A 26,462-nucleotide genomic window follows, 5' to 3' on the forward strand; every position below is an offset into this window, starting at 1 on the left:
TGCAGCTTGTGATTTGAAGACTTTTTAGTACACCAGGCCTCACATCCATACAAGAGCACACTCTTCCCATTTGTGTTGCTGATTTGCAGTTTTGTCTTCACAGATATTATTTGTGAACACCATATGGGACGAAGACTCTTGAATGCAGCTGTTGCTTTCCCTATCCTGGCATTGATATCCTTGTCTGTTCCTCCATCTCTGCCCATAATAGTCCCCTAGTAGGCAAACTGCTCCACATCTTCCAGGTCACCCTACACTGAACAAAAATGCACATCTACATATAGTACATTCCTTCCTGAAACTTTGAGCAATATGACATAATGGGAACTTGGCCACTGCATTAATTATTACAGTTTGGGCATTATGTGTGATCTGTACATACCTATATGATTAACAAAGAACTTTTCCATCACTGAACACTGCCTTATGCAATCACTAGCTCCTAGCCCCAAGACCACTGCAAAACTAGTTAAATACCATCATTCATGCAATGCATACTACCACTGTTCACCAAAACAAGCAGAGATACCCATTTCCTTCAACTGATTACAATGCTTAGTAACAACTGATCAGAGTGAGTTCTTTGGGTTATTCCTATATCATCTCCAATAGCTGTCCTGTGATTGGGACACTGAGTAACGTTTTAACCACAAGATCATAACTCCCGCGATATGTTGATCATCCACCACTAGAAGTAAAGAGACCTCAGAGGGATAGTCTGTATCAATTAAAAAAAAAAAAAAAAAAAGGCAGAGTCTCGTATCACCTTAGAGACTACCAGATTTATTAAGACATAAGCTTTCACAGGTAAAACCAACTTCACCCGATGGGAAGGGAAAACCCTCAAAAGCTTATGCCTTAATAAATCTGGTAGTCTGTAAGGTGCTATAGGATTCCTCCATTTTTCAGAAGTAGAGAGAACACCAGAAGATGCACAGAAGCATTTAAAACTCAAGAAGTCCTGTGGCACCTTATAGACTAACAGACATATTGGAGCATAAGCTTTCGTGGGCAAAGACCCATTTCATCAGTCATCATTACTCCTGGGAAGGTGATTAGAATTTAAAAACTTAACTAGAATTTAATGCATGCATCATTTAAGTAAACTTTTGAGGAAAACCACCTGTGTACTAGATAAAATTTTGATGTGCATTATGGGTGGAGTCATTGTGTAACCTTTTAGATTATTGCTCACTTTGTCTTGCTGCTAGCACCTACCCAGTGACTCAAGAACTTCCTCTCCATCACTTCTCTCTGCCCACTGGCATCCTATATAATCAATTGTAACTCACTGCTTGACAGTACCCCACTGAGCCTGACAGGTGAAGTGGCACTCTGCCAGCTGTGCATAATAAACCTTCCTGCTTGAGTCTACAGCGTCCAGACATTTTTCCTATACCTTTCTGCTGCTCAAATAACGTTGCCAGCCTGAACCCTTCCCTAACCTCTCAAGCCATCCCACAGATAAGTGGCATCCTTTCGGAAGAACTGAAACTGCTAGGGTCTCTTGCCTCCAACACTTTTATTTTGGTATCAGTAAGAAAGGGTCAAACCATGATCCTTGCTTCTCTCAGGTTTACAAAAGTATCAGTTTTGCCACTAAAAATACACCAGGGCCTTCAAGAAAGGAATGTAACTAGACACCAGGAATACAACTTGAATGCCATAAGCAGGAACATCGTATCAAAGTTATAGCTAAAAAGCTTTTCACTTAGTTTCCTAAAATCATAGGTTCCCCCCAGAAAGCATTTAGACTGAACCTACACCATCCTGGGTAATTCCCTTTTAACTCTTCAAGCATTGGCCAAATCTGAAACCTTAGGCACCTTAGAACTGGACTGTTTCCTGGGATCCCCTAAGGCTATCTAAAGATCACAGAGCTAGGAAGGGCCAGGTCAAGGCTCCATTTCCAACCCCCAAAATGAGAGCCACAGCATCTTCCAACTCCTACTTCTAAGCCATTGCTCCTACTCTGAAGCAGTAAAAAGGTATATTATGCATATGCAGGGGAACCCCAAGTGGGGCAGTGGAGAGAAAAGACTCCAGAGTACATACAAGCAATGAGGCATGTCTGTGTCAAAGACAAAGTACTCAAGAAGCATGGCTTCCTGGCAAGTGGAGAGCTTCAGGGAGGTCTCTATAGCTTGTCAGAGGGGAGGGCTCTCAGGTAGGAGGGAAGAATGGGATAGACTAGTGAAGAGAGGGCAGTAAGGCAGCTGCTGTGGAGAGGAAGAGGGACTGCAGGTGAATTAATTTACCTGCATATCTCACCTTGTTCTCTTACATCTGAGAGTTTTAGGGGTTAAAAAAAATCACTGTTTTATTGATTGTGTTTCAAATTACAACCATCTCAGAGTACAACTTACTAGATAAAAGTACACTCTGGCCTATTAAAGGATTGTTTCTAGCAAGACATCTGGCACAATATCTAAGACTAGACACATCTTGTTCCATAATGGGTGATCAAAGAGAACTATTAATTAACCACCCTCACTGAAGAAAGTTCCTCTGGGCTAAGAACGAGCATGAGGAGAAGTATTACCATACGAGGTAATTTTTTTCTCTCTTAAAAGAGAAATATGAAAGTATACAATATGTGCTTTCTGAAGTGGTACTCCTAGCGCAACACTGCAACATACACACAATGCCAAAAAAAGGTTATACATTTTTACAACTAAATCTCACACCTCAGAAAGACGTTGAACATAAGCATTTAGCGGAGAGACCAACAGGCAGAACAAACAACAACAGCTGACAGGACAAGAGCGCTGTCTCTTAACAGATATGACCTCCCCGTTCTAATGCACAGGTGTGGGACTCAAAGCTAATTAGACTAGTAACATACCGGAATAGTTCTGGTATAGTGCAATTCTGAGAGAAAGGGCAGGCCAGTGGCAATTCAGGAAAGAACATCAGGGTCTGATCTCATTCGCACAACTGTAAGCCTGGAGTAACTTGACTGAAATCAGTGGACTTATATCAGTGAGATTAGAATCATGTCCCATTTATAAATCCACAAACAGAAGCAACAACAATCCAAATAATGCCTTCAAAATCCAAATTCCACCGTTCTGAGACCTACCTGGCTGGAATAGTCTTCTGCCCTCTGTTCCAGCTCTCCTTCCCGGAGCTGGGGTTGTAATTTAGGCCAGCTGCAGAGCCTCACCCAGCGTCTCCTCCTGCTGGCCCTTTTTCCTATTCAGTCCTTTCACCCTCATGGTGGGGGTTGAGGGACACAGCAGACAGACTTTCCCTCTTGCTCTGCAGAAAAAAGACAGCATATACAGTCTTCTTCCCAGAGCTAGTCCGACCAGTTGGGGTGGACGGCAGGGGAGCCTGCCACTTCAAGTCCACCATGCTCCTGGCCCCAGACCCTCAGACTTTAAAGAAAGAGTAGTCGTTTTTTCACCCCACCAAGGACCTCTTCTCCTGGGACCATGTTCTGCCTTCCCAACACCTAGCTCTGCCTTCTTCACAGTCCTAGGACTTAAAGGGACACTCCGCAAGGATTGCCTTGTCACTGGTCCTTACTACCCAACAGGAGTAGACGACACCCCATTACAGCTATTCTTAGGTGGGCTGCCATACTGGGGATTTTGTTTAAACACAAGAAGTTTCATAAGGTCTTTGTTTCATCCCAATGAAAAATGGGAAAAATTTTGGAAATCTCAAACATTTTGCGGGCTAGGAAAACCACTTCCCATTCTGTTCTATTTAAATGGTTCTGATACAATTCGCAAAGACTCCTTAATTTTAGGTCAAGATAAAATATTCCATACTGTCCATTATACAGAGATACTGTATAGTTAAGAACCCAGAGGAAGCTAAACTTAACTAGTTACAGATGTGTTAAACTAAGGGGAGGGCTTGTGTGTGCACACGCCTCTTACGTCTGTGTTCTGCACCATAGCCCAAAATATATAAATTTCACCCTGCGTGAAACTCCGGAACTGAATAAATTAGGGGCAGCAGAGAAATCAGATCCTAAAATGAATTATTATTTTGCCATTTAAATTGCATAGTAGTAAGAGTGATATCCCACTGCCAGGAAAACATTACATTAAATTTAATCTAATTTTGGCTAGGTATGCCGTATAGTGGCAATAAGTGGTTTCTGTAATTCACACACTTCTAGTAAGCGTGCAGAAGACTGCCTAAACCCAAGGTTCACTACCCACATTTACCCAAGGTCTCCACTGGGAAAGCAACACTAGCATGGATTGGTTCCAGAAAGCAGCTGACCTGCACTCCACCACAGGCTCATGGCCTCACACCACTCCCTTTAAAATGCAATATTAGTATTTATCCTGGAATGGAGTTCCAGGTAGCTCCAAATTAAAAGCATCTACACAACATCTCCACAAACAATTCAAATGAACAATAGGAATTTCTACCAGACTAAATTCCCTCACTGTGGGCCCAAACCTGCGTAGTGTTGCGCACACTTCAAGTGAAGCTGACGGCTCTCAGCAACTCACAGGATTAGATTATAGGTACCGGGGGAGGAGAGGAGAAAGAGAGAGCAGAATATGACAGCTGAATTCAATACCAGAGTGGTTCAGAGCAGCTCAAGTGGCAAGACTGGGAAGGGAAAAAAAGATTTTTTTGTAAAAATGTGAACCAGAAAACAGGCACTTACCAAGGCACCAGGACAAAACTGCAGGAGTAAAAGAAATACTTGACAGAATTAGTGAGTGTGAGAGTACTGAGCTGGGAAGACAAAGTTTTAGACACTCTGAAATTGTAAGTAAAAGGGTCTGATCCCTACAGGTGCTGAGCTGTCACAACCTCCATTTACTTCAATGAGATCTGAGGTTGCTGAGGACCTCTCTAGAACAAGCCCCTGGAGTCTTGTACATCTCTGCCTGCAGTGGCTCATGCTCAGATGCACAGGCCTCACGAATGAAAAGTGCCTGTTGGAGCAGCACCTTCCATTTAATGAAAGGAATTGTTGCACTGAGTCCAAACATAACACAGATGAGACACTTTTGCAGGAAAGGCTGAAGAGACAGCAGGACTCGAGGGTTAAGTGGCAACACCGGTAGCAGTCTCCCTTCCTCTCTGCCCAGAACATGTCTAGACAGTGCTTCAGTGGAAGAGCCTCATCACCTACAATTTTCACTGCCTGACCAAACACAAACACTGGCTGAATATGGAGTTGCTGATAAAAATCAAAAGTGGCATCATCTCATGTACAGAGTCTCCAAAAAAGAACTCAAGTTGATTTTCAAAGGGGCCTCTGAAGCGGAGTTAGGCCAACACCCACAGACTCTTTTCTCGTGACAGTGGAGAGAAGGCTTAATTTCCAGCGAAGTAGTATAATGGTAGAATATGAAGGGCTGCTTTTTATTTAGTTGATTACAGTACACTTGTTCCCTACTTGGATGACTTACAGATAGTAAACCACAGCCGCTGCATGCCAACAGAATGAGCTGTGTGCATGCACCGGGTCAACTCCCTCCTCTTGTGGCGAGGCACATCACTAAGTCTTGCGCTATTCGTCTTTAGTTTTCATTACTTGAAAAGTTATATACTTCAGCAAACTCAGTTCTACACATGTGAATTCAAAAAAGCTAGAACACGTACAGACGGCCACAAAGACCGTGCTACATATACAAAGCCCTGGACATCGAAACCCCAATCTTGACTCAAGTCTCCATATTATATAATAATAATACACCCTGTGGGCAGAAATCTTCCTTGATTGACATGCCATTAAATTCCTTGACTTCACGAAGGTCACATGTGGTGTAAGTGAGAGCAGGAATTGTTTCTTAAGCCCCATTCTGTCCTTAGATGTCATATAGTTTCCACAAGATTGCATAGGATTAGAGAGCAGAACTGGGTCCAGAAATATCACAGAACACTAGAACTGGAAGGGACCTCAAGAGGTCATCGAGTCCAGTTCCCAGCTCACTTGTGAGGACCAAACACCATCTAAATCATCCCTGATAGGTACCTATCTAACCTGCAATTAAAAATCTCTAGTGATGGAGACTCCACAACCTCCCCAGGCAATCCATTCCAGTGTCCAACCACCCTGACAGTTAGGAAGTCCTTCCCAATGTCTAACCTACACCTCCCTTGCTGCACTCCAAACCCACTGCCCCCTGCCCTATCCTCAGAGGCCAAGGAGAACAACTTCTCTCCCTCCTCCTTGTAACTCTCCTTAGCCACGTCTACACGTGCACGCTACTTTGAAGTAGCGGTGCTAACTTCGAAATAGCGCCCGTCACGGCTACACATGTTGGGCGTTATTTCAAAGTTAACATCGACGTTAGGCGGTGAGATGTCGAAGCCGCTAACCCCATGAGGGGATGGGAATAGCGCCCTACTTCGACGTTCAACGTCGAAGTAGAGACCGTGTAGTCGTTGCGCGTCCCGCAACATCGAAATTGCGGGGTCCTCCATGGCGGCCATCAGCTGAGGGGTTGACAGACACTCTCTGCAGCCCCTGAGCTTGATGGTGGCCGCGTGGAGTGGCCCCTTAAAGCTCCCCGCCCCCTCCCTTCCTGTGCAGGAAGCTGAGAGAACATGCAGGCAGCAGCCCAGACACACGGCCAGCCTGCACGTCCCTCAGCCGCGACAGACACCCGCCCCCAGCTGCAATTAAAAATCTCTAGTGATGGAGACTCCACAACCTCCCCAGGCAATCCATTCCAGTGTCCAACCACCCTGACAGTTAGGAAGTCCTTCCCAATGTCTAACCTACACCTCCCTTGCTGCACTCCAAACCCACTGCCCCCTGCCCTATCCTCAGAGGCCAAGGAGAACAACTTCTCTCCCTCCTCCTTGTAACTCTCCTTAGCCGCATCTACACGTGCATGCTACTTTGAAGTAGTGGTGCTAACTTCGAAATAGCGCCCGTCACGGCTACACATGTTGGGCGTTATTTCGAAGTTAACATCGACGTTAGGCGGTGAGACGTCGAAGCCGCTAACCCCATGAGGGGATGGGAATAGCGCCCTACTTTGACGTTCAACGTTGAAGTAGAGACCGTGTAGTCGTTGCGCGTCCCGCAACATCGAAATTGAGGGGTCCTCCATGGCGGCCATCAGCTGCGGGGTTGACAGACACTCTCTGCAGCCCCTGAGCTCGATGGTGGCCGCGTGGAGTGGCCCCTTAAAGCTCCCCGCCCCCTCCCTTCCTGTGCAGGAAGCTGAGAGAACATGCAGGCAGCAGCCCAGACACACGGCCAGCCTGCACGTCCCTCAGCCGCGACAGACACCCGCCCCCAGCTGCAATGGCCACACACCAGCCCCCTAAACACCCCCAGGGGACCCCCCCAAGGGGAGCCAGGGCTCCCAGCCCAGCAGACAGGCGGGGAAGCGTCAGCGGGGCCCCTCCTGGACGGAGGCCGAGCTTCGGGACCTGCTGGGGCTCTGGAGCGAGGAGGAGGTGCTCCAGGTAATAGGGAGCAAGAGGCAGAATGCGGATGCGTTCACTCGGCTGGCTGAGGGCCTGGCCGCCCGGGGTCACCCTGCCCGCACTCCGGATCATGTACGCAGTAAAGTGAAGGAGCTGTGGCAGGGTTATGCCCGGGCCTGGGATGCGGCCGGCCGATCTGGGGCTGCCCCCATCACTTGCCCCTTTTACAGGGAGCTCAGGGACATCCTGGGCCCCCGGCACACCTCCTCCCCTCCAGCCACTCTCGATACCTCGGCCGAGGAGCCCCAGCAGGCCCCGGAGGTGGAGTCCGCCCCGGAGGCAAGCCCCGCACCACGGGGGCCCCCCCAGAAGCCCACCCCCGGGGCACCAGCGGAGGAGGAGGAGGAGGAGGGGGAGTCCTCCTCCAGTGACGCCGGCCTGAGGATCATCCTTCCATCCAGGAGCTCCAGCCGGGCGTCCGCCCCCCGGGTGTCCCCCGACCGTGGGAGTGGACCATCAGGTATGTACCCCCCCCGGTGCACACCCCCGGGGTTGAAGGGCGGGGGTAATAGATATGACCAGGGCCGTCCACATGCCCAGATGACCATGGCCCCAAGGACAGCAGTGGCACGTCCCCTCAGGGCTGGGGGGAGCGGAACCTCTAGGTCCCCCAGGGGGAGGGGGTGGGACACCCAGCAGCAGCAGCAGCAGCAGCAGCAGCATGTGATGGAGTGGGGGGAGTGCAAATGCGAGACTCAGGCTACGTATTAGAAACAAGCTGAATAGCTCCCGGTGGCTAAGGATGACCCTGGGGCTACAACTGGCAGGTTACACCTCTGCTCTGAACAAAGAGGAGAGAGGAGCGGAGCTGGGTTTGAATCGGGGGCGGCAGTTAGAGGCTAGGGGAAGGGAGAGCTAGAAGGCAGCCAGCCTGAGGAGGGGGAAAGGTACACCCCAGAGGGGCACCCCTCAGGGTCTTCTCCCCAGGATGGGTTGGAAGGACTGTCTCTGACTGCTATACTGTCACTTCTGTGGGAAACTGAGCCTCTGTTGCCTAATAAACCTCCTGTTGTACCTGCTGAGTGAGAGTCACTCCTGCCAGCGGACAGGGTGCAGTGCAGGGGGACCCCTGAACCCCATCACAGTAGCATCTCCCGGGGACAGGGATGGGGAACCTGCAGCAGAGGGGTTGGGGGACAAGGGCCACGGCTCGGGGCCCACACTAACAGCTGTCTCCACTCTTCTTCCCCCACTCCTGTGTTCCGCAGCTGCACTATCGGAAGGACCGGAGAGCACCGGTGAGGCATCAGTGGTCCTGGACAGCCCTCCGGGGCCATCACTCCAGGCCAGCCCCATGGCGGAGGACCGACCAGCCCCACGGCGGGGAAGACGGTGGACCCAGCACCACCAGCCGACGGCAATGGACCCCCAGCTGCTGGCCCTCCACCGTCGGCAGCTGGAGGTCGCTGAGCAGCGGCTGCAGGTGGAGGAGCGTCGCCTCCAACTCTAGGAGCGGGCGCTGGCCTGGTGCCAGGAGGCATGGGGGGCCTACATGTGGACCTTCAACCATATCGTGGACTACCTGGCCCCCCATGCTGCGCCAGCTGCCGCTGTGCCTGCCCTGCCTGCTCCACCTGCTGCTCCACTCGCTGCTCCACCCGCTGCGCCGTCTGCCATCGCACCACCACCTGCCACCAAGGGCCCTTCTGCCGAGGGGGACCTGGGGCCAGCTGACACTCGCCGGCCGTATCTCCTGGTCTGCCCGGCCCCCAGCCAGCCCTGGCCAGGGCTGAGGCCGAGGCGGGGATCTCGGCCGCCCACTCCCAGCGCTGGACTTTAGGGGTGTGGGGCCCAGGACGTGCCCCTCCCTCCCCCTTTGTATACATTCCCCCCAGTTTTAATTTTGTTTGTTGTAAATAGTTTGTATATTTGACCCGTTACAATGCTGATCCTTACCCCCCCATGTAAATAGTTCTCCCCTTCCTTGTCTTCCCCTTCCATCTTATCCCTATTTATAAGATAGATAGATATATATATATATAGATATATATATATATATAGATATATATATATATATGTTATATTTTCCCTGTAAATAGTTAGTCTTGTTGATAATAATAATAAGAGTTCTAAAGATATTTGAGTTGACGAACACCTGTCTGCTTTTATTTACAAGAAAAGTGGGGGAGGGGTGCTCTTGGGTGCTCTGTGGTGTGGGTGTAGGGGCAGGGAGTGTTGTGGAGGATGGGGAGGGCAGTAGGGGGCCTGCCAGCGTTCACCCCGCGGCCTCATCGAACTGGGCCCGCAGGGCCTCCCGGACCCGGGTCCCTTCGGGGTCCACCTGGCGACTGGGGGCAGCGGGTGGCTGCACATCGGCCCTGCCGGCCTCCACAGCCCAGCCCTGAAAGAAGGCCTCCTCCTTGCTCTCCATGAGGTTGTGGAGGGCGCTACACACGCCCACAATCTGGGGGATGTTGGTGGGGCCCGCATCAAGGCGGGTGAGGAGACACCTCCCGTGCCCTTTGAGGCGGCCAAATGTGTGCTCCACCACCTGGCGCGCGTGGTTCAGGCGCTGGTTGAAGCGCTCCTGGCGGGCAGACAGATGGCCCGTGTACGGGTGCATGAGCCAGGGCCGGAGGGGGCATGCCGCATCTGCGATGATGCAGGGGGGCATAGTGGTGTCCCCCACAGGGATCTCCCGCTGGGGGATGTAGGTCCTCACCTCCAGCTGGTGGCACAGGCCCGAGTTCCGGAATACCCGGGCGTCGTGGGTGCTGCCAGGCCAGCCCACATAAATGTCCAGGAAACGGCCCCGGCTGTCCACCAAGGCCTGGAGGACCACTGAGTGGTAGCCCTTCCTGTTTAAGTAGCATCCTCCACTGTGTTCCGGGGCGCGGATGGGGATGTGAGTCCCATCCAGAGCCCCGAAGCAATTGGGGAAGCCCAGGGTGGCAAAGCCCGCCATGGCGGCATCCGGGTCCCCAAGCCTCATGAGCCTGTGGAGGAGCAAGGCGTTGATGGCGTGGACGACCTGCAGGGGAAGCACATGGGAGAGCACCAATGAGGGGTGTGCAGGGTGTGTGTGGCCCTCCCCTTCCCTCCCCTCCCCTGCCAGGGCCCCCCTCCCCTCCCCTGCCAGGGCTGCCTCCCCCTCCCCCCGTGGGTCCTCTTACCTCCATGAGGACAGCCCCGACGGTGGCCTTGCTGACGCCAAACTGCTGGCCCACAGATCGGTAGCTGTCTGGAGTGGCCAGCTTCCAGACAGCGATGCCGACCCGCTTCTCGACACTGAGGGCATGCCGCATGGCAGTGTCCTGGTGCCTGAGTGCGGGGGTGAGCCACTGGCATAGCTCCAGAAATGTCTGCCGGCTCATGCGAAAGTTCTGGAGCCAGCAGTCGTCGTCCCACTCTCCGAGCACCAGCCGCTCCCACCAGTTGGTGCTCATGGGGTAGCTCCACAGCCAGTGGCGTGTGCGGCGGGCGGGGGGGTGCTGCAGGGTTGGGGGTTGCGTCTTCCTCCCCTGCAGGCAGCTCCTCCTCTGTGGCAAGGAGGTGCTCAGCTGCCTCCTGCATGGCATGGAGCAGGGCGAGCACTGCTCCTGCAGGGGTGGCTGGGTGGACCTCTGGCTGCTGCTGCTGCTGCTGGGGGTCCATGACTGCGTCGCTCAAGGTGTGCGTGCTTATGGCTCTGCAGACCGCGTGCTGTGCAGGCTGCGTGTGTCTGGGAGGGGCCCTTTAAGGGAGCAGCTAGCTGTTGCCTCTGCAGCGCTAGTCAGCCCTGTGACCCTGTCTGCAGCTGTTCCTGGCACCCTTATTTCGATGTGTGCTACTTTGGCGTGTAGATCTTCCCTCGCAGCGCCTATTTCGATGTGGTGCTGTGCAACGTTGACATTGAACGTCGACGTTGCCAGTCCTGGAGGACGTGTAGACGTTATTCATCGAAATAAGCTACTTCGATGTAGCGTTCATGTGTAGACGTAGCCCTTAACAGGTATTCAAAAATCATGAGCAGTGGAAGTATGTAACCTCCATATCATATACCTAAAACCACTAACTTGTTCCAAATGGCCCCCAACAGGAGACATTTCTGGACAAACGGACACTCTCTTTGTCTAGCAGACAGGTAAAAACACTAAGAAACCTCCTACTCCACTAGTATCAGAGGGATAGCTGTGTTAGTCTGTATCCACAAAAACAAGAACGGGTCTTTGCCAACAAAAGCTTATGCTCCAAAATACCTGCTAGTCCATAAAGTGCCACAGGACTTCTCCTTGTTTTTACTCCACTAGGCAGCACTAATGTGCAGAGATGGCCAGGTCCTCAGGGCAGATGCCAGAAACCTTGGCAAGTTCTCCTGCATTTTTGTTCTGGTAACATCAGTGAGTGGTATTACTGCACATGCTCCTTCCAGCAGGATAGCTCAGTGGTTTCAGCATTGGCCTGCTAAACCCAGGGTTGTGACCTCAATCCTTGAGGAGGCCATTTACGGATTGGGGCAAATAGATATCGGGGATGGTGCTTGGTCCTGCTGAGAGGGCAGGAGAGTGGACTTGATGACCTCCAGAAGTCCCTTCCAGTTCTAGGAGGTGTGTGGGTGTGTAAGAGAATATATACCAAAAAGGAGTCAACTTCCCTTTGTGAAGAATATCAGTGTGAAAAGAATTTAACTGGCAAGAACTCCCAGCATAAGGCCCTAAAGGGGAGAAGTTCAGAGGGGAAAGGATCAGATACAACTTCCAACACCCAGGCCTGCCTACAAGGAAGGCAAGGGGAGCAACTGCACAGGGATCTGGCACTCCCTGCCACTGCTGCTGCTATTGTGGGAGCAGCCAGAGCCCCAGGCCCCTTTGAAACACCACAAAAGAACCTTTGTGCCTCTAAGAGCTGGGGGGCAGGAGGGCCCAGGGCTGTGTGCCAGGCAGGTCTGTGAGCTGACTTCCCTCAGCCCTGCCCCTTCCACTCAACACCCCTCACCTTCCAGGGCACAGAGCGGGACCCCCCACATGCACACCTTGCTCCAGAGCCCGCAGTGGCTGTCAGCCCCACTGGCAACACCCAAGTGCACTTCAGAGTTGCTCTTGAAAGGAACCACAGCAGCAAGCCAGGCACTGTCACAGATGTGTGCCTATAGAGTAAGTAAACACTCTAGGCATGTCCTCTACTAGTGCAGACTCGCACAGCTCCACCTGCTTCAGAGCTGAGGACTCACACAAGCAGAAGATCTGGCCCAATCTCTTTTTCTGGCTAGTTATTCAATGCTTTTTGTGGTAGGCCAAGCCCTCTTCTACCCAACCCAGTAGTGCCTGTCTGCTCCTCACATTTCACTCCCCCTTATGTGATTGACTCACCTCAGCACTGGCTTCTCACAGGAGGCTGAAGGCCTCAGCTGTATTTTGGGAGGAGGGATATTGCTCTTTATTCCTTTGTTTTGCTAAAGAAAAGTTCCAAACGTTTGGCTCTCTTTGAAGATGCTGATTCAGGGAGAAGATGAAAGGAAAAAATCAGAGCCATTTTACAGGTTTCAACATTACTGTTTCAGCAAAGCTGAACCAAAAAGAAGTGGATCTCAAAAACTAAAAGATAGGAAAGAAGAGCCAAATATTGAGACAAGGGAAATATTTATGTGCAAAAATCACATCAGAAATCTAAACCGGTGGATCATATGCTGAAGAAATCCATACACAAATTATTGCCTGGTCTCTGGTTTCATTTTCTTGAAGATCATTAATGTGTTGCAAAAACAAACAAACAAACAAACAATCCCTATAAAAGGGAAATATTTTGCAACCCTTAAACAAACACATTTTATTTATTTATTCCCAAGGCTTTTCCTGCAACTATTCAGAATTTGAAAAGCAGAGCAGAAAGAAACAAGAGTGATTCTTTCTTATGCAGAGGAGGTTGATTCTCACTGCCCAGTTCCAGGTGCAAAAACATTTCTGCTAATGGAACAAATTCACCGCTTAGAGTAAAAAGCTACCCAAACACACCTGGCCCTTTTCAAAAAAGGATTTAAGATTGTATTAAAGTAAACATGTTAAGGACATGAACATTTAGAGCCATCAGAAAATTCCTCAGCATAGGGTGATATTGATGAAAATTGTGTCTTGTGCACTGAATGTCCCCTAACTTCTTTAATATCATTTCAAATACATGTACATTTCATTATTTGCTTTTCCATGATTCTGTGTCAGATCATTTATACTCATTATTAAGAATCTCTTGTTACCCATGATGTGGATTGAGGAAACATATAATGTAAGATGAAAACCCACATACATTTTGAGTTCCACAGAAGAAATCAGACTCTCTCTATGCTTCCATGCGCTTCACTAATGGAGGGAAAATTCTGTACATTTTAGTACATACAATCATTCCCTAAGATACCCCCATTTGGGTTACGAGAATTCGACTTTACAAGAAGTTTCATTTAATACCCCTACTTTGGCTTACAAGGCATTTCTTCGCATTTATGAGGACTGATTTGGATTTCGTGTGCCTCAGCAGCATGTGGCCGCCCTGCAGCAGGGGAAAGGCCATGGCTCCAAGCAATGGCTGCCCACCCAGCACATCTCTCTGCAGTGCCCGGCAGTGGTTTCCCGGAGTCCCCGGCCGGCCACAGCAGGCGCCCACCCATGGAGTCGCCACCCCGGGAACCTCAGCCTACCGCCACCTTTACCTTGACACTGCTGTGGCTGGTCTGGGTCTCCACCTCAGTGCTGCAGCAGCGGCGCACCCCGGCCTGGCCAGCAGACATGGGCTCCCTGCCCTCCTCGTGGCACAGGCTGGGGCCAGGCAGAGGCTGGCGGCTCTGGTAGGCGAGCACCGAGGGGAAGGAGTTGGCCATGTCAGTCTTGACAAAGAGGCGGCGGCATGGTGCGGGGAGGTAGACTCATCCGAGTCCCAGCAGTAGATCACGCCGCTCTGCGAGACATGGATGCTTGGTGCGCAGCCCATCCCAGCCCCGCTGCTGCCACTCACCCCCCCGGCAGCTAGGGGCTCCCCCTGCGCAGCTATGCCTTAGGCGCCACTCGCCACCTGAAGCGTTCCATCCCATTTAGCGCCTGGCTTGCCTGATGCTGCCGCCTCGGCCGCCGGTGGGGCCTCTCCACTGCAGAGCCCCGTACGAGTAAGGCATTGCCCCTCGCCAGCCGGGGGCTCCCTGTGCCTGCCTAGCTCCCCGCACAGGCAGCCCTGGCACTGCCCCCTCCCAACTTAACCTAAGCTGTGCTCAGGCCGGGCTGCCTCCCAGTGCCGTGCTCTGCCCTGCCCACCCACTTGCACTGGCCCCGCTTCTGCAGCCATGGGCAGCTACCCAGCTTTGCGCCCCCCTCCCAGGCATTCCCCTCGCAGCCCTGTCTCTGCACCTGGGACAGCCCCCCGAAAGCAGGTAAACAGCCATCTTATAGAGTAATTAATGAAGGGAAAATGCCTTGTTATGTTGTGTTACGATAACTAATGTTAACTATTGAAGTAATTATGTTCATTTTAATGAGATTTGGTGTTGTTTTAGCATAAATGGGTGTAAATTCTGGGGCTCAGGAATGCATAAAATTTTTTCACATTGACATTAATATTAATTACTTTTTCTACTTATCAGAATTCGCCCTAAGAGGGGTTTTTCAGGAATGAATTACCCTTGTAAGGCAGGGGAAGACTGTACTATTAAAAATTATATAATAAGGACCAGAATCAACAATCCCATGGATAAACCTACCTGATGGGAACAGAGGGCCCAGAAAATCCTGCAAGATCAACTTTGTAATGTTTCTCATTAATCCTCCCTCCAGGGGCTGGAGTATGCGGAGGAGGCATTATGTTAGTCCTGTAGATGGTTTCCCTAGAAAATTGTTAAAACTCAGTCCCATCAATGGAGTCATCGAGTGCAGCCCTAACAGCACGACTCTTGAATTTAAGCTTTTTCACCACATCCTCTATTTAAAAAAACCTTGCTCCACCCAATGACTATATTAGCTGCTTTCTGTAAATTGTATCTCCAGCATACACCATCTGGCAGCATGTCTGTATCACTTTTTTACCTGTAAATTTGTAATGCTTTGCAGCTGTATCCATGATTGGGAAGTACCTTGCATCAGTTCCCCTAAACAAGAGGAAGCCGCACCTGTCTGCTGTGGGTCAGTTTCCAAACACTATCAAAGTATGACAACACAAACCAGGCTTCTGCAAGCCCAGTTGTGTCTTTACTTTGTTGCTTGAGCCCTCTAAGCAGCTTCCATTCTCAGATCCTCTATCCCCAAAGGACCACCACACCTTATTGGAGAATGCAGCTCCACTTAACACTCATCACTTAGGTTTGTTTGTAGAGGAAAGCAAGTTGGAGCATACCAAGAAAAGATCCAGGAGTCAAATGACAGCAAGCAGAAATATAAGAAACAAAAAGGCTACGTAAAAAATAAAATCATAACACTCATACGAAAGCCTAAACATACCTGATAAGACTCTGTCATGTCAGCAAGTGCAAAAGCTTGCTCAAAATCTTTCCAGAATCTTACAGCCACGCTTGGCTGTGATCTGTTCATGAAACAAGCATAGTCCTCTTGCCTCCTCAGGGAAAAGATCCAGACTTTTCCTCTGCCCTACAGTTGTAGTTTAAAAAAGTCCAAAGTGTGGCACATGCTCCCACTTAATCCACCAAGTACACAAGAGGGTTATTCTCTGGAGTCTCTAACTGTTAGAGGTTTCCAGAAACCCTTAAACACAACATGAGAAGAACTGATCACTAACGCCTGAATGTGTAGAAAGCCTGAGACAACTGTTCTGAGTATTAAATGCCCCGTTTGATACAACGAGTGGCAACACAAATGCCAAGAATACTTGAGATTTCAGTATTTAGCCACTGCTCATGCAAGTATGTCGGAAAGGAGAGGAAATATGTTACAATGACCTGCACAACCTACTTTGAATGACTGCTTGTGTAGCAGTGGGGGTTCATGAGCTCATTTTTCTGACGGAGAGCTAAGCTCTTGAAGTTTGGGACTCAATCATGAAAATGTTTTATTGGAAATACAGTGACTAAAATCAGAAAATTCACTATTTTTGGAAGGACACAGACCAGAATATTGATGCTTTTTGAGTAAAGAGTGAACCATTGATACTGCAGATTACTCTTCTTGCAATTATACTGAAGAACCTGATAAACTGATCCCTATGTTGATCTCTGAAGCAAAATGCTGCTTTACCAGCAAAATGGGAATTCCAACACCCACCCATTTTTTAAGATAAAATCATTAGAATTTCAAGTCTCAACACAAGCAAAAAAGAGTTACTATGTGTGTGGTAAGAGAAGCAGCATTAAAAGATCTGAAAACGTTGCACCTTCAACATAATCAAAAGCTACGCCCTCTCATGTTTGTTTGAGACCTCCAGCTATATTATTAAAATACAGATATCTGTTTTGAACAGATTTTGTCCCTGAAACTATACTGAAGACGACAACAGAAGTTTTAGACTTCTACTTCAATCCCTGCCATTTGGTTTATTCTCAGGAATGTTTCTTTCCACAAGTTCTGATTCAAGAGGTGGGGGAAGGCTAAAAAAAATTAAATCACTTACCTAAAAAGCAAATTCGCTGAGCCACAATGGCCACTGTCAACTATTCCTATGAAAAATGGTTGTAGTTCATTCTATTGTCCTGAACGTAAATCTATATAGTGATGAGCAAAAGTCAAAATTTACAAAATGAATCTTTAAATATTCTGATGTTTATCCACACACGTAGCCTCTCAGAGGGGCCTGTTGTACACTGATGCTGTACATACTATAGAATGGTGCTGTCTGCTCTGTTGTGTATCCAGCTCAATTTGTGGGCCAGGATGGATGCAGCAGGGGCTAAGCTCCTTCCACGAGCCCTCTTTTCTATTTGAGGTGGTGTATATCCCTGAGAATATAAATGGAAGAGCAGCCTCTGTACACCTGAGTGGGAGCAGACTCTTTGCCTCCTGCCTGCCTCAGACAACCAGCCACTGATGATTCATGCAGGAAGAGACAAATGGCAGTTCAGTGCATAACTGCTCCTGGGTTTTCTCTGGGATTCAGAAAACTATCTGTCATTTGTGCCACTGGAGCGCTCCTATAACCATAGTAAACACGATGCAATCTGCATTCAGAGCTACAATTATGCTAACCACGCATACTAAGAGTCAATAACCCTAACTATTGCTAGAAAAAAGATAGAAGGATAGTCAAAGACTGGGTCTCCATTATAAAGCTGCTCTAGTACTGTTTTTTTGCTCTTTATATTGTCACATAAAGGCCCTTAACCCTATACACATATATGTAAACGCTCCCTGCTGAAAAAAACTATTTTGTTTTGGTTTCTAGATGTTCCATTTAACATTATACATGTATAATTGCTTTGGGAGTTGGCATTTCCATCCTCTGCAATATATGGAAAGAATTAGACTGCTAATAAATTCAGGATCCTGGTGTTTAATTCTTTCCACTCTATTTCAGTGGGAGGATTTTCTACACTAAAACCAAAGGCAAAGTTCAAAAAAGCAACATCAGCTTTTTTCTTTGAAGAACAAATTGTTGTAATTTGTATTCTATCCATATACATTTTCCTTTATATATACAAAAGACAGGAGGAAGGGAAGAGTCATGAACCTACTTTTGCCCTGTGCAGGGAGACATTTGTATCCCATACAACTTACTTACCATGTGTTTTAAGTAAGACAAAACTGATGGCCTTGCTTGCATACGTATAACGCATGGGAAATGAAGAATGCTTTTTTGTGGATTGTCAGCGATTTCTTCGTTTGGTGTTTTCAAAGAATTGAAGGTGACACCATGTGTCAGACCTTCCAACACTCACATATTTAGAGTTTTATGTATAATTATGATTATCTTTTTTGTGAGGCCAATCAAGAACCAGGTCCCAGTTGTGTGAGGCACTTTATATGCATATAACAAAAGGGCAGTCACTGCCCCAAACAGCACATATTAATTTATGTCTACTTCCCAACTCCAATCTTTTTTTTTCCAACTGAATGACTCTGGTTTGCCCTTTTGTTATGAAGTTCCTTTGTCCTCATCATAAACAGTTTTTCACATTCAGAATCTTTCTTTTTGTAGGGCTCGAAAAAAAGAAAAAATGCAAAGTGTTGCAATTTAAACTAAAACTGCTAAATATTATTGTTCCACTTGCTTGAAATGGTTTTAGCAGTGCTCAGATAAGGACAGCATTAACCATAAGCAGCAACACTTTCTACAACCAATTGAATATTGAAGCTAATAATGGGATATTAAAACATCAAAGTAAAAACAATGCACAAAGAGTGCAAGCCATCACTGAGGATGCAATCTCTCTGGGCCTGTGTTTGAATTGTTCAGTCATTATTAGCAGCTAAATTTAAGTGAAGGCTGAGGCATTTGCTGGATTCTATTTAAATTCTTAGTAACTGGTCTATAAACAGCATCAAATAGTGTTGGAAGAGTCACACCTCACATTAAGGCTACTTCAATAAAGAATGAACAATACGTGGTTATAGAATTGTGAAAGTTCAATAGACTGATGAGTTATTTGTAGTCATCTATCATCCTACCTCCTACTGATGTGATTACTACCATCACATACCTCTCTCGTCTGTAACATGCTTATGTCATTAATCATTTATTAACCCCTTTATAAAGTATCAGGCACCTTCAGTATGGAAGTGCATGGCCAATAGGCATTTAAAACAAACAGCAGTGCAGGAAAGGATAACTAATGAACTCATCACGTGCCAGAAATTCAACATAAATCATGGACTACACCTATTGATTTGTTTCAGTCTCTGTTTCAGTGATACTGGCACTTCACATCTTCACTCCCATGCTGTTTGTATGTATATTATTGCTAATAACCTGGTTTACTTAATCAAAGATAGATAGGGAACATGCCATTTGTGACAAGCTAGTTGGTACAGTTACAAGCAATTAACAGAAGGTGTTTCAATGTGTGTGAAAGAGGATTATTTACCAATCATAACTCTTGTTCTGTAAAGTGGCACTACTTCATACAGAAGCACACTTTAGGAACCACGTGCCTCGTAACACAGTCATAGGGCAAGCAATGAGCCGCATGTGGCACTTGCATGCAATAGCATTGATTACAACACGACAGAGACTTAAGGTATAAAACCCCACCTGTTTCAGTTCCCTTCTTGCCTCTACCTCATAATAGTAGCTTGGCTCGGAAACAAGGGGTCACAACATGTCTCTGTGATGTAACACATTTGGAAAGCAAGAGTAACAGCCAATAAGCAACTCCTTTTACTTCATCATGATACTGCCTCCACACATCCCCTCTACAGGAGACTAATGCAACTTGCTGTCACCTCTGTGAGGAGGAGGGCTGAGAAGCCCCGCTCATTAAATAGTGACTTCCTGAAACCAGCACCCACCTGTGATTCCATGTTAAGAGAATGGTTTGTGCAGATGTAGCCAGAATTCCACCAATAGGCATGGGAATATTTAGGATAACTTGCCACTGAAGCAGCTATGCTGCTAGTTCTCCAGTGCTCAAACACAGGAGGATTACCTACTTCAAAACATGCCGGCATGCAAAATCTTATCCACATAGTCAAGATGCCTTAAGCATTAGTCCTTGAGAGGGGATCAACCGAGGGCAAGAGGATCTTTTTATAAAAACTGTTTTTGGCTCCGTGTTGACAAAGTTATGAAAGAAACTGAGCCTTGCAATCATCACTGTCTATACATCAAACCTGTACATGCAAACCACAGCCTAGACGTCCAATTATAATCTATGTTTTCTGAAGTCTGTGCAACCCAATCCAGGTTTCCATAGAAATTCTGGTGTGTGCCTAGGCAATGTGGACACATTTTTACAAGTCGATTCAGAAGCACTGCCATAAGAACTCCTGACAGATGTCTAAGTATTATGGATATATCTTCCACACAAAAGATAGTGTTAAACTGCAGTTATGCACAGGTCCAGGAATGGGTATTCATTTTGTGGGTGTTCAGTTTATGTGCCCAGTTACCAGAAGAAGCTGTGATATTTCCCAGCACTACAGCTGACTGTGAAAGTGCATTCAGTTGCAAGGAACGGTAAATGTGATTAATTCCCATATTACTGAGGGAATTTGTGTTTCTGTGACAGTAGTCAATCTGTTTCTGGGAAACAGCTCCCCGTTTCTGTAGAACTCATTGAGAGACAGGAAAGGCTGGTTTTCATGCTGTACAGAGGATCAAAATGCAGACTGGCACCGTCAGTAGTTTCATAATGAAAGTTTGCTTGAAACTATTCATCTCCTTTTCAAAGAACTGAAATAAGTCTGTTGATAAACAGTCAAATCGATGCCTATGCTGGAAGGGACTGAGCTGACTCCCACTGAAAATCAAGGCAAGTGTTTCCACAGATTTCAATATGTTTCGATTCAGTCCTGAGAAAAATGAAACACAGCTAATACCTATAAACATGAGTCCATAGACCTGACCAGAGCAAATGAAGTGCTAGTCACACCACATACTGCTTGACACGTGTAAGGCTGGTGGCAGTGCTGAGCTAATGGATTGGATCTACCAGGATCCATATTCTTCCATCCAAACAGTCAGTGAGAAGAAGAAAACAAAAGAATCACCCTTCCCTTTAGGCAGTAAAATGCACATAAGCCATCAGAAGGTCAGATAAGTATTCTGGCTAGTAACCTACAGTTTTATGTAACAAGTGTTGCCAGGTGTGAGTCTTGCAATACCTCAATTATGTCTCTGCATACCAAATAACAATCCTTTTTAACCACAGGATCTTCATTCCTACATTCCGTTGAATGGACAGCTGTTAAAACCAAGAAGTTTTTAATGCAGCCACAATTTCAAGCTTCTGATTTTGCTTGTAGTAAGAGATCTTGTCGTGTTAGTCAAGCCATATGTTTGCCTGTACTGTACCTGCAACATTTCTGAATGTCACCAGTGCAATGCAGATTCTCCGTGTATTTCTGAAAATGACTTTGAAATCTTTGAATTCTTTCAGTGAGTTTGTGCAGGCATGGTTGGCCAGAATGTAACTCTCCACATGGTATTCCAGAATTGAATGCTGACTCTTACTATCACATCTTCCACAAGGCTAAGCAAAATGCTAGCTGTCAAGCCAACAATGAAAAGCAGTAACTAAAACTAAAGCAATAATTAATGAAAATGTATCTTACTTCAGAGGTCATTGATGCACATTTGCGTGGACAGTACAATATTGTATAATCATGCTTAAGTGGTACTTTAGGTAACTTAGGATACGTCAACACTAGGCAAAGTAAGTCGACCACAGACGTGCAATTCTAACTATGGCAAATGCACAGCTAAAAATCAACGTATCTGCACTTAGCTAACTTGGCTGTCTACACTGGGGAAGGTCGATGGGAGTTTCTCCCATTGACCTCCTTTAGTCCTCATGTCTCACAAGGAGTACAGGAGTTGACTGCAACTCCTGAGATGTCAATTTCATGCATCCATACTAGACACACAAAATCAAACCCAGAAGATTGACCCTGAGCGGATCAATCTTCCAGAGTAACGTAGACACAGCCTTTAGTAGTACATCATGACTTGATCAAATTCCAGAGTTGTTGCATTAAGAAAAAAAAAATGAAAGCAACTAAAACACAAGTTGGTAAGGGGCTACGATGAAGAATTGCAGACTGTCAAAAAAGGACAAAAAGTGAGGCAAAACAGAAAGTAAAAAGGCCAACTACAGAACGCCATCAGGTATCCGTGTACCACAGAGCAGCATGCACTTTCACAATGATAAGTAATGAATGCTGCAGAGCAAAAAAAAAACCATAAATAAAAGCCATAATCATGGCTAAACTTCTCCTCTTAGAGATTCTGCTTTCCAGTCTTTCTGATCAGCTTTTCTGCCAGGAGGTCCACCTCAAAATCTTTACAAGGTAAAAAATGCTATTGCATAAGAAAAAACGTTAAAGAGTGAGTAAACTGACTGTAACTTCCTTCAGAGAAGCCTTGATGCTACCAATCCCACTCTGGTCTACTGGAAGGATATATAGTCCCCTTACAACCCAGAATGCTTCTTCCTGGCTAGCAGTCATGACACAGGGGCTCAAAGAACTATATTTCCCATAAATCACACCCGCTGGATCTCAGGGAGAGACTGGCTGAGATGACTTTGTCCATGACAATTAAGGGGAGAGGAGTCGATGGTCCTCATATTCACAGAACCTGTCTTGCACCATAAAAGACAGCCAGTGGTATGGTTTTTTTCTCGCCAAACAATCTCCTTGAGACCACATCTTCTCACTAAATGATCTTTGCCTTGTGTGCCACAGGTGTTGTTCCAAGCACAGGGATGCAGTAGCCAAAACGTTTCCTTTACTCAAAACTTAAAGTGTAGATGTACCTGTACCTGTGGCTTGTAACAGAAAGAATATATAAATGCACTGCCTTTCTTGTAAAAAAGGAAGAGCCAGTACTCAGCCAGCTCCCTGCCCTGTACTCCCACCAATCTCATGGCTGGGGCTGCTGAGGTGCAGATAGTATCGGCAAATACGAGCACAAAAAAAGCACCGTATAAATGATCAGTGCATTCAGTAGTATAACTGCTGCTGAAGGAACATCTCTGAAAAGGCATCTTTTCAAACTTCCTCACCCTCTCATGTGAAATACACAACACTAGAGATTACACTCAAAACCAAAGTTCATTTCAACTTCCATTTTTAATCCTGAACAGGATTAAAAAAAAAAAACAACAGGGAAGTTCTGCCCACAGAAGCAACTTCTGATTTTATAAAAAGGAACCCTGAATATTGGAACAGGAGTTTGGGACATTTAGTTTGTACTATACTATACTATGCACCTACTACAGGGAGTGTGTTCAAGAAAAACTGGCAGTTCTTCATATTAATAATGAGGCCTTGTTTATTAATTCCAAAAATCTATATATCTGATGAAAAATGTCGACATTACCAGGTAAAATGGAATATATCTTGAGGGTAAGTTTATACCTAACAGAGCTAAACCATGGTTTTAAGTCTGATCCTCCATTAGTAGGCATCCTTCAGTCTACGTAGACTATGGATCGCGCCCTTTATAGTTTCAATTTAGGACTTCATTTACAGCGTCTACTGTGACTATGAAGACCCACACGAGAGTGACAGTCCTTGCTGCATCTCTTGCAGATGTGGTGGGTGTCTGGCAAGTCCTCAGTGTGCTTTCTGTGCGCTTGCTTCTCCTCTGCTAGCTGTCTGATCCTCATCTTGCCCTTCTGAAGGCCCTTGTGTAACCCCTGCCTCCATCTGCTGCGGTCATCTGCTAGGTCTTCCCAGTTGTCCAGCTCGATGTCTACCTCTCTGAGGTCTCTCTTGCAGACATCTCTGTAGCATAACTGGGGGCGTCCGGGAGGTCTTTTGCCAGTGGCTAGCTCACCATACAGGATGTCTTTTGGAATCCTTCCATCATTCATCCTGTGGACGTGGCCAAGCCAGCGGAGCTGACGCTGCCTGAGGAGGGTGTGCATGGTTGGGATTCCAGCTTGCTCTAGGACAGCGGTGTTGGTCACTCTGTCCTTCCATGATATTCCAAGGATGCGCCTGAGGCAGCGCAAGTGGAAGACATTCAGCCTCTTTTCCTGGCGGGCATACAGGGTCCAAGTCTCGCTGCCATAAAGGAGGGTGCTGAGGATGCAGGCTCTGTAGACTTGCATTTTGGTGTGAGTGTACAACTTGTTGTTATTCCACACTCTCTTGCTGAGTCTGGACAGAGTTGTGGCCGCTTTTCCGATCCTCCTATTTAGCTCAGTGTCCAACGACAGAGTGTCAGTGATGGTGGACCTGAGGTAAACGAACTCGTGGACGACCTCTAACATATAGTTGTCAATGCTGATTGATGGAGATTCAGCAACATCCTGACCGAGTACGTTTGTCTTCCTTAGGCTGATGGTAAGCCCAAAGTCCTTGCATGCTTTGGAGAACTGATCCAGCAGTTTTTGAAGCTGGTCTTCTGTGTGAGACACTACAGCAGCATCGTCTGCAAACAGCATGTCTCTGATGAGGACTTCCCGCACCTTAGACTTAGCTTTCAGCCTTGCAAGGTTAAACAGTTTCCCATCATATCTGGTGTGCAGCAAGATGCCCTCTGTTGAAGATCCAAAGGCATGCTTCAGGAGGAGTGCAAAGAAGATCCCGAACAATGTCGAAGCATCCTTGTTTGACACCGCTCCTGATTCTGGAAGCATCCGATAATGCGCCGTCATATTGGATGGTTCCTCTCATGTCTTCGTGGAATGACTGGATCATCTTGAGTAACCGTGGAGGACAGCCTATCTTGTGGAGCAGTTTGAACAGACCATCCCTGCTGACCAAGTCAAAGGCCTTGGTCAGGTCGATGAAGGCTATGTAGAGTGGCTTCCTCTGCTCCCTGCACTTCTTCTGCAGCTGCCTTAGAGAGAAGACCATGTCAACGGTAGACCTCTCTGCGCGGAATCCGCACTGTGATTCGGGGTACACCCTCTCAGCAATCTTCTGGAGTCTGCCGAGGATGACGCGAGCGAATAGTTTACCAGCGACGCTTAGGAGGGAGATTCCAGGGTAGCTGTTGCAGTCGCTTCTGTCTCCTTTGTTCTTATACAAGGTTACAATGTTGGCGTCGCGCATATCTTGTGGAACCTCACCCTCTTTCCAGCACAGGCACAGTAGCTCATGTAGGGGTTCCAGGAGTGTGTCCACGGCACACTTGATTACCTCTGGTGGTAGAGACCCTCCAGGAAAATCTGCGCAGCGGCCCCGGGGGCACCGATGTGACATCCAAATGGCAACATCTGAGGGATACAGTTTACAACACAGCCTTGTCAATGTTTGGAAGAAAAGCTAGAAACACGAACGACTGGTTCGAAGCTAACTCCGATGACATGATTCCAGTCATTGAAAAGAAGCGTGCTGCACTCCTGGAGTACAAACACTCACCAAGCCAGAGTACCCAGCAAGCACTTAGAGCGGCCAGAAGAACAGTACAGCAGACAGCCAGGCTCTGTGCCAACAACCACTGGCTCCAGCTATGCAGCAGCATCCAGACCTGTGCTGACTTTTGTAATCTCAGAGGAATGTACGAGGGTATGAAGAAGGCATTAGGACCCACCCAGAACAAGATGGCACCTCTGAAATCCAAATCCGGTGAAGTCATCGCTGACAAAGCCAAACAGATGGAGCGCTGGGTTGAGCACTACTCCGAGCTGTACTCACGTGAGAACGTTGTGGTTGACACAGTCCTCGATGCCGTCGAGCTCCTACCAGTAATGGACGAACTGGATCAGGAACCGACTGTGGATGAACTGAAGATCCTCCATTAGCGGACAGGAAGTGCATATGCATTGTTCTTATAAACTTTAATAGCAGCTAACACTTCCTAGTGCTCACTAAGGTGGGAATGGTCTTCACAAAGCACCTTTCTGTATAAACTCCTGTAGGGAATGTGGCAGAAGGAATGCAGTGCTGCTGAAGGCTGGGAGGAATGAGTCTCCCAGAGGTCATCTGCATGAGAATGCAAAAGGTGTGCATGTGTGATACCTTTTCAGACAAAGCCTAATGGGTAGCAAGTAAGTCATGAGATTTGGTCTATTGTAAACATGTAGTTGTAAAATCACAATTTAAGCTGACATTTAAGGTGGGAGTTGTGAGATCTCACCAATGCTCTGGGTTGTTGTGGGGGACAGGGCAGTCGCCTTAGCTGTGTAAGACATTGATTACACAGGGCTCCCTGGTTTAAAGCATTGTGAGAGAAAAGGGGAGGGTATGGGTTGAGCCAGCTTGCTGAGTGCCTTGGCCCTGCCTATGCCTTGGCCATATAGCTACAAGCCTGGCTTGACTAACCCTCCCCACCTGTTAAAAGATAGAGCTGGATACTAGGGTGTTTGTGAAACCCCACACTAGAGATACCAAGAGCTGAAATCACAGAGTGGCAGCTGAGGCCACACAGAGCTGAAATCACTGGGTTCTGCCTTAGGGCAATCCCAAGCAGTGGGGTTAGGACCGGCGGACAACAGCAGGACCAGCGGGCGGCTGGTAGGAGCGGTGGCGGCAGCGGTAGACGACGGCGACCGGCGGGCGGCCGGTAGGAGCGGCGGCGGCGAC

At 47.5% G+C, this 26,462-nt stretch overlaps 1 protein-coding gene across 1 annotated transcript in view; it reads right to left on the reverse strand.

Annotated features, from left to right (window-relative positions):
* Window positions 1-26,462, reverse strand: part of CFAP299 (cilia and flagella associated protein 299) — a 416,193-nt gene that overhangs the window by 377,721 nt on the left and 12,010 nt on the right. The gene's annotated exons all lie outside the window — the stretch shown is intronic.

The sequence above is a fragment of the Carettochelys insculpta genome, chromosome 4, assembly GCF_033958435.1.
Source record: "Carettochelys insculpta isolate YL-2023 chromosome 4, ASM3395843v1, whole genome shotgun sequence".
Classification (NCBI taxonomy): Eukaryota; Metazoa; Chordata; order Testudines; family Carettochelyidae; genus Carettochelys; species Carettochelys insculpta.